This window comes from Myotis lucifugus, unplaced genomic scaffold (genome assembly GCF_000147115.1).
Source record: "Myotis lucifugus unplaced genomic scaffold, Myoluc2.0 scaffold_99, whole genome shotgun sequence".
Taxonomy (NCBI): domain Eukaryota; kingdom Metazoa; phylum Chordata; class Mammalia; order Chiroptera; family Vespertilionidae; genus Myotis; species Myotis lucifugus.
Genome location: NW_005871147.1, coordinates 2437931 through 2446427, shown reverse-complemented (window position 1 = coordinate 2446427; position 8497 = coordinate 2437931). Strand labels below are relative to the sequence as shown.

General features: G+C 43.0%; 1 long non-coding RNA gene across 1 annotated transcript; it reads right to left on the bottom strand.

The window, feature by feature from the left end:
- Positions 1-413: 413 nt before the first annotated feature.
- Positions 414-1342, bottom strand: LOC106697723. Its single transcript, XR_001348915.2, has 2 exons — positions 1011-1342; positions 414-722 (listed from the first exon to the last, which is right to left on the bottom strand). It is a non-coding gene; the product is annotated as an uncharacterized LOC106697723 (long non-coding RNA).
- Between the last annotated feature and the right edge of the window lie 7155 nt (positions 1343-8497).

The window sequence follows — 8497 nt, the reverse complement described above, 5'->3', positions numbered from 1 at the left end:
TAGGCCACTGTTTCCTGAAGTGGAGTTTGAGGACAAGGTTCTGAAGAATGTTACTGGAATTCCACATGTAAAAGGATTCTTGGCTGTACTGGTAATTTGCCTATTTGTTCTTAGATTAATTTCCTTTTCTCCCTCTGCCCTGTTCTGTACTGCAAGAGGTTGCTCTTGCAAAGGACATTTCTCAGGCTCTCCTATGGTTTGGTTTGGTCCATGGAGGCAAAGGAAGCAAACGAGGGGCTATGGGGGTCTTTCCTTCTCCCTTGCTTCAGGCAGTATCTCCAGTAATGGCTGCATCTTCTTTGTGGCTCCAACTGTAAGCCAGACAAGTCCCTCTCTGCTGGGCGATCCTAGCTCTTGGGCTGGTGTCTTTATCATCTATTGCCGCATAATAAATTACCTTGAAACTTCACAGCTTAAAACAACAAAAATGTTATTATCTCACACAGTTCCTGAGGTTTAGTAATCTGAGAGTGGCTTAGCCAGGTGGTTCTGGCTCAGAGCCTCTCATGAGGTTACAGTCAAGATATTGGCTGGAGCTGCAGTCATCTCAAGGCCAGAGTAGAGCTGAAGAATTCACTTCCACATTCACTCACATGGTTGTTGGCAGAACACAGTTCCTAGCTGGCCTGAGACGTAAGTATTCTGCCTGGTGGTCTTCTCCTTAGAGGTGCATTCAACATGGCAGCTTGCTTCTCCAACAGGGGGTTATTCAAGAGATAGAGCTAGAGATAGAAACAGAGCTAGAGATACCAGAATGGAAGCTGCAGCCTTTTTAATAACCTAATCTTCACAAATAACATACTGTCATTTCTGCCACATGCTGTTGGTCATTCAGACCAACTGTGCTACTTGTGGGAAGAGCCTACACAAGGGTGTGAATACCAAGAGGGAGGATAACTGAAGGCTCTCTTGGAGGCTGGCTACCACAGTCCTTCCTCTGATCCCGTGATTCATGTCTCTCCCATATGCAAAATACACTCACTTCCTCCCAAAGTCACCAGAAGTCTCACCTCATGAAGTCCAGCATCTCCATCGAAATCAGGTGCAGGTGCAGTTGACTTCCTTCAGTATAGCTCTTTGAGTACAGTTTCTCTCCCCTTGGAAAAAACCAAAACTATTTGTCCCTCCATGCACTCAACATACAATGGTGAGATAGTAACAGGGTAACTGCTATAGACATTCCCGTGCAAAAAGAGGGGAAATAACAGGCACAAAGGAGTCACTGGCCCATTTATTTCTGAAATCCAGCTGAGCAAACATTGAAAGTTTCTTGATTAAGTCGCAAGGCCTGGGAATAATTTTCCTGGTTCTCAGAGCCATGTTCTAGGGATCAAGCCCACAATCGGGGCATGTACCCTTGACTGGAATTGAACTGGGGACCCTTCAGTCCGCAGGCCGATGTTCTATCCACTGAGCCAAACCAGCTAGGGCTGGACAGTTTTTTTTTAATTGATTTCAGAGAGGAAGGGAGACGGAGAGAGAGATAGAAATATCAATGATGAGAGAGAACCATCCATCGGCTGCCTCCTGCACACCCCCGACTGGGAATCAAGCCCAAAACCCCGGGCATGTGCCCTGACCGGGAATTGAACCAGGACCTCTGCTCATAGGTCGACGCTCAACCACTGAACCAGGCTGGCTGGGCGGGCTGGACAATGTTTTATTGTCAGTACTCTGGATGTGATCTTTGCTCAGAATCTATATCTTAATTTTAGCATTGTTTGCCATTTGGAGAGGCTGAGAATTTTCAAACCCAGAAAATTATGTCTCCGTTTTGTTTTACAGTTCTCCCTTTAGTTTACCTCTCTCCTCTCACGTTTTACTATAAGCAACAAGAAGAAACCTTTGCTTGAAAATCTCCGTAGCTAGATCACCCAGTTCATTAGATGCATTTTCTACCTTTCAGTTACTGCAGGCAACAGTGTTGCTAAACTTTCTGCTACTGTATAATAAGGATCCCCTTTCCTCCAGTTTCCAATAACATGACCTCATTTTCTTGCAAACCTTCACCTGCAGCAATATTAAAGGTCAAGATACTTCTATTAACAGTTTATTCAGAGTATTTTAGACTTTCACTAACACTCTCCCCAAAGCCCACTGCCCATTTTAGGATTTTTGTTACAGCAGAATCCCACTTCCAGGTACCAACACCTATATTAGTTGTCTATTGCTGTGGGTCACATTATTCTGAAACTTATCAGTTTACAACAACAAATATTTATTTTCTCACACAGTTTCTGAGGATCAGGAATCTCAGACCTGGCTTAGCGAGGGGACTCTGGTACAAGATTTCTCATGAGGTTGCAGTCAAGATGTCAGCCAGGGCTGGAGTTATTTCAAGGCTTAACAGTAGCTGGAGAGCCTACCGCCAAAAATATGTTACCACATCTAGACAACACTGCCTCCTCTAGTCCTAGAGCCCTAGGGTAGCATCTCCTTCATATTTCTCACTTCTGGGTTGTCTCACCATCCTACCTTTTTAATTCCTTCAAAAAATTTAACACTAGTGTCTCATATTAGATTCCCTGGCATAGGTGCTATTCTCTGTTCTGGATCCTGACTCATGTAAGTCTTGTGTGGAAAAAGCTATTGTTTGTGAAAAAAAAAATTCTTTACTGTAGGACTTCTCAGAGCTTTTAGTATACTAATATGTAAATCTCTGAGGAATCTGAGGAATCTACAGTATGCAGCATTTCCAAAACCTGTTTTCGGGTTGTTTTTACATGCACCTAATAGCTAGCATGCATAAGCCATGCATTAGAAACTATGAGTATGTGAAGGAAAGCAGTAGAAAATCTGGTATATAAGAGGATAGAGGATGAATCATATAGGGCAAAGTATTTGAACTCTATCCTGTAGGCATTAGGGAGTCATTGAAGGTTGTATCCTGTTGGGTGAAAAGTTAGAATTTTTGAGCTAAACTGTTTAATCATTGTAATATACATTTCAATTACTAAAAGGACTTATATTCTTTTCACAGGGACAATCTCAACCTTTATATAGTTCTCCTCTGTAAGACTATTCTAAAGGCAAAGTACTGCCCTCTCCCTCAGTGACTTGCCAAACCGAGGCAGTGTGGTGCATAAACTTTGGCATTAAAGATTTGTATCCTGAATTTGCTAGCTGTATGACCTAACTTTTCTAAGCCTCTGTCCACAAAGTAATGTAAGCAGAAGAGACACAAAATAGCATATATACTCCGATTAAACTATGTAAAACTGTATGTATGTATATAACGTAGTGCAGTGGGAATCAGAAGAGCTGAGTTCTAGTTATGACAGAGGCTTCACTTGGCTAGGTATCAGTACCTGAGCAATTTACCTGCTTGCTCTGTTTTATCATTTGTGAAATGAAGGAATTAGTTGAGAATGATTCCAAGGGCATTCTTAGTGCTAAAGTTCACTGATTCCATAGTTCAAAGATTTTGAGTGACATAAATAGTTTACTGTTGATTACCTTCTTCCCGTAAAGTTGTTCATGTTAATAAAGATGTTAAAAGGACACTGCATGTCTTCAGTAAGACACAGGGGAGAAATTATATTAGTCAATAAGATTTAGTGACAGATAAGCATACTATTTTCCTTAAGCCTTACTTAAAAAAGAAAAAGGCAATCGGAAGTCACTGAAGGTTTTGGAGTAGAAAAGTGACACGATAAAAGCAGCATTTTAAACCTGAAAACAAGAGAGAATGAACTCAGAATGACCCATTAGAACAGTGGTTCTCAACCTTCCTAATGCCGTGACCCTTTAATACAGTTCCTCATGTTGTGGTGACCCCCAACCATAAAATTATTTTCGTTGCTACTTCATAACTGTGATTTTGATACTGTTATGAATCATAATGTAAATATCTGATATGCAGGATGTATTTTCATTGTTTGTGACCCACAGGTTGAGAACCGCTGCATTAGAAGGTAACTGACAATAAAGTAGGCATGTGGAAGTGAAGGCTTGAACTTGGAAGGGGGCAGTCATTTCTTCATTTATTTATTTGTTATTTATGGCCCCTCACTGTGCTAAGTGCAGGGGCAGGGGAGACACTCTGAATACACAACCATTCTCCATCCCCTTCCCCAACTTAATTTTCTTCATAGAATTTACTATTCCCTGAAATTTATTTGCATTTTGTTTATTTATTATTTTATTGTCTGTCTCACCTTCCACAATCCATTTCATGAAGGCAGACAATACCATGTATACAAGAACTCAATCAATACTTGCTGAATGAAAGAATAAATGAAAATTATATTGAATCTTATAGAGAGACTCAAACATCTTTTCTGATACATTTTTATGGCTTTGTACCTTCAGGCTATTTTAACACCAAAAGCCTTTACAGCTCCTCCTGCTGTGTTCATGATAAAATTAACTTAAGAATTATTCCTATGACTGTCCTCCCTCCTTTCAGCCTACTACCAAAGTATTTCCCCATAAATTGTATTCCCCTTCTGTTCAGAAATCCTTGTCTCTGATATAGATGAAGCTAGAAGATGATTATCCTTTCTGAATTATCTATACCTAGATAGTTGTTCATTAATTTAATACAATGGTTAAATACTCATTCCTTACAGCTTCAGTTCACAAACCTGGTTTAAAGGTAAATGACCTGTTGGGGGATGGGACAGAGGTGAGGGTCAGAGCCATGGGTGAGAGCTCACAAGGACAACAATTAGCTTTAAAACTGCTCAACTCAGCCATGGGCTCCAACACCCCTCCCTCGGGGCGATGCTTGAATCTGCTTTCCTTAAAAACAATAGCATTTCACTTTTTTTCTTTAGCGCCTTTATTGTTATGCCCAGATTTCAGGATCCCCAAGAAACCACACCAGGGAGTCAGCCAGGTCCGATGCAAAAGCATAAGAGTCTGTATTCGAGCTAGCTCGGCTCCCCCACCTCGCCGACGCAGCAGCAGGAAGCAGAGAGCGAGAACTCTGCGTGGAGAGAGGTTTTATAGGGGGGTTGGAGTAAGGGGAGGAGAAAGGACTGTGGGCCCTGCTGATTGGCCAGGCGCAAGTCGGTGTCTTGTTCCTGGGTGTGGCTAGCAGAGGCTTAGACTTCCGGGAAGAAGCTCCTTGCCAAGCACATGGCTGCCCCAAAATGGAGGACACAGGGTAAGATGGAGGGTGTAGTCCTCGCCCTTTCATTTATCAGCATTTTACATTTGTTGAGCACTTAAAAGTTTACACAATGCTTTGACCCCCATGATCTTACTTACATTTTACTAATCTCTTTATTCTCAGATTATTGCTCCCCTCCCCACCCTCCAGGAGAACTAAGGGGAAAACTAGAGGAACAGATGTGGGAAAAGAAGGTTTGTAGACAGTGAATTATAAACTGACTAAATGCTAACACCATAATCATGATGAGACCAAAGCTGTTTGATTGGCTTGGTTTCTTCACTCTGGATAGGTTGATTTATTACCTCCCAAGAGCTGTCTTTGTCCTTTGTCCTATGCTGTCTGGTTCATCTATAATTAGTTGTGCTGCAAGGTTCATTCTACTCCAAAGCGAATGTAGGTGCCACTTGTGTCTCAGTCAGTTGGTACCTGACTCTGTCTTCCTTGCAAGCTGGACACTGGCAGCTCCTCATCTCCTACCCCGCCCCTCCCTCCGCCCCCCTTAATCTCCTTGTTAGCTTGGCCATATCGCCTGTGCAGGGCCTTTTGCTGACTAAGAAATAAATTATTTTTCCTTTTGTTCTAACATCACTCTTCCAAATTCCTTTCCCTAATTACCTGACCTCAGATTATTTCTACTTTTTCTTCTTGTTATTGTTGTTTTTCTGATACTTCCTGCAATTGCACTTGTTGATTCTCTTTTTATCTTGTGTGTTGTGGGCGGCTGATAATCTGTTCTGTCCCCATTATCTCAGGTTAACAATTCCACCCACTTTCTTGGATATTAATCACTCAGGTGCCCTGGGGAACTGTGACTTCTCAAAGTCATCTCATTACATTTTTACCAAGGCCAGCTCAATACCTTAGGGACCCTGGTAATAATAAAATAATAACAATGGCCATTATTGAGCATTTACTAACATGTAGTGCCAGGCAATTTACAGAAGTGATTTTATTGAATCCCCCACACAACCCAGTGAGGTCAAAATGGAGGAGGTAGATCAACAGAGGCTTTATTTGCATGACTGGAAATTAAACCACATACTAAAGATAGTTACCGGATATGGTGGGGTATATGACTAGCCCTATACACTAAGATTCCCAAGCTCTCAGGAAAGACTTTATAGAGATTATACCATATGTAGAAAAAACTAACCCTGAGTGGGGAGAGAGGTGAGTCCTGGCATACATTTACTAAATCTAGAGATGGAAAATCAAACTCATAGCATTTCTTATGGAGATCGGTTATACTGGTGGCCTCCAATCAATCATCCTCCCAGCATTCACACCCATATGCAGTCCCTCCCATTGAATCATGGCTAGGCCTGTGATTGTTTTGTTTTTTATATACTTTTATTGATTTCAAGAGGAAGGGAGAGGGAGAAAGAAAAATATCGATGAGAGAATATCATTGATTGGCTGCCTCCTGCACGCCCTACAATGGGGATCGAGTCCACAACCCGGGTGTGTGCCCTGACCAGGAATCGAACTGTGACCTCCTGGTTCATAGGTCGACGCTCAACCACTGAGCTATGCTGGCCAGGCTGTGACTTGTTTTAAGGAACAGAATATGGCAGAAGAAACACTGTGTCTGCTCTAGACCTAAGCCTTAAGAATGTTTGGCAGCTTCCACATCTATGCTTTCAGGAAGCCTAACCCACCATTTGATAACTCCACACAGAGGAGGAAAGCCCTGGGACTGCACAGTGAGAAAGAGGGACCTTGCCTTGTCAGTATCCCAGCTGAGGCTGGCCTTCCAGACATCCCTGGCACAGAATCAGACACATGGGGGAAGCCATCCTGGAAATTCCAGCCGCAGCTGCCAACTGGCTGCAGCCACGTGAACAACCCAAATGAGTCCAGCAAAACTGACCAGCCGAGCACCAATCTATCAACCCACACAATTATGAGAAAGAAAAAAAAAAGATTGTTTTAAGCCACTCAATTTTGGAGTGGTTTATTAAGCAGTAATAGATACCAAAACACTACTAATATTAATAATGCTAAAGGTTATGGTTGGTTTGGAGTCCACTAGGTAATATTAGGTCAAGAGGCTTAAGAATACCAGAATCCTACCTTAAACCACACATAACCCCCGCTTCAAGGTCTAGAGGGAGAAATATACACAGGAGACAGTGGCAAGGAAAACAAATAACACTTGAACTTTGGCTAGGCTTGTACTCTCTGATAAGGTGGTCTGAGGTCACAAGCCTAGAGCTGGAGGCTCACGGGGCCTTTTCCAGGGGTAAAATTAAAAATATTTAACCACCACGACAGCCAAGACTCCGCCCAATCAAAATACATACTGACTGAGCCAGGCTGTCCCTTCACAGCGTAACTACAACCTGGCTGTTCCCTCTCTCTGAGCCTGAGAGCCCGCCTAGTGGGAGTGTCACTCAGGCCCCCAGGGACAAAGAGTGAAGAACCCGGAAGGATCCATCCCCATGCATGATCCAAGCACAGCGTGCTCCTGACTGCTAGGGAAAATGGCCCGGTCAATGTCTTTGAATCTAAACAACCAGATTAGATATTCCTCCCCTGCGTGGGATGATGATAAGGAAGAAACTGTGGAGTGTCCCCTTCCCTAGACCCTTTCCATATCAGCTCATTTAATCCTCACAGAAACTCTGAAAGGTAGATCTTCTCCTTCCCATATTACCCAGAGGAAGTTAAATAGGACAGAGGTTGAGTGACTTGTGTGCAGGCACACAGTGTTAGGAACTACAGACGGGGGTGGGGGGGTCAATAAGGAGAGTTGGTTTTGAGGGTGGCAAACTGGGAAGCCACTCACATCGTCATCTCAGTTGTTTTTTGTTCAGGTGGAAAACAAAGTCAAATGAGTGTTGTACCGTTAGAGGCCCCCAAAGACACAGAGCCCAGTGTCAGTCTTTTTTGTGGCTTGATTATGGAACAGGTGGGAGGAAGCCCTCTCTCGCTTCAGCAGCGAAGAGGCTGCACGCCAGCTGTGGTTGGTGAAATGAGTCAGTGAATAGCCACGCAGAAATGCATGTGAGACCCCCCTCGTCCCCCCGCTCCCCATCATCCTTCAGAGATACAGAAGGGACCAGAGGTTCCAATGATCTCCTGGTGGAGGCTGCTACTCTCCACACTATATTCTCACACGAGAGCGGCCTGGAGAAATGGGTGTTACACAAACATGGCATCTCTGACAGAAAACTCTATTTGTTCCAACCCCCACATTCTCCATTCAAGTTCCCAGAAGTTTGCAATTCTCCAAGAAAGACCTTTCCAGGCAAGGCCTACTCAACTGGTTTTCAGTAGAATGAGATTAATTTTGTTTTGGTTTTTGTTTCTTTTTAAAAATATATATTTTTTTATGATTGATTTCAGAGAGGAAGGGAGAGGGGGAGAGAGATAGAA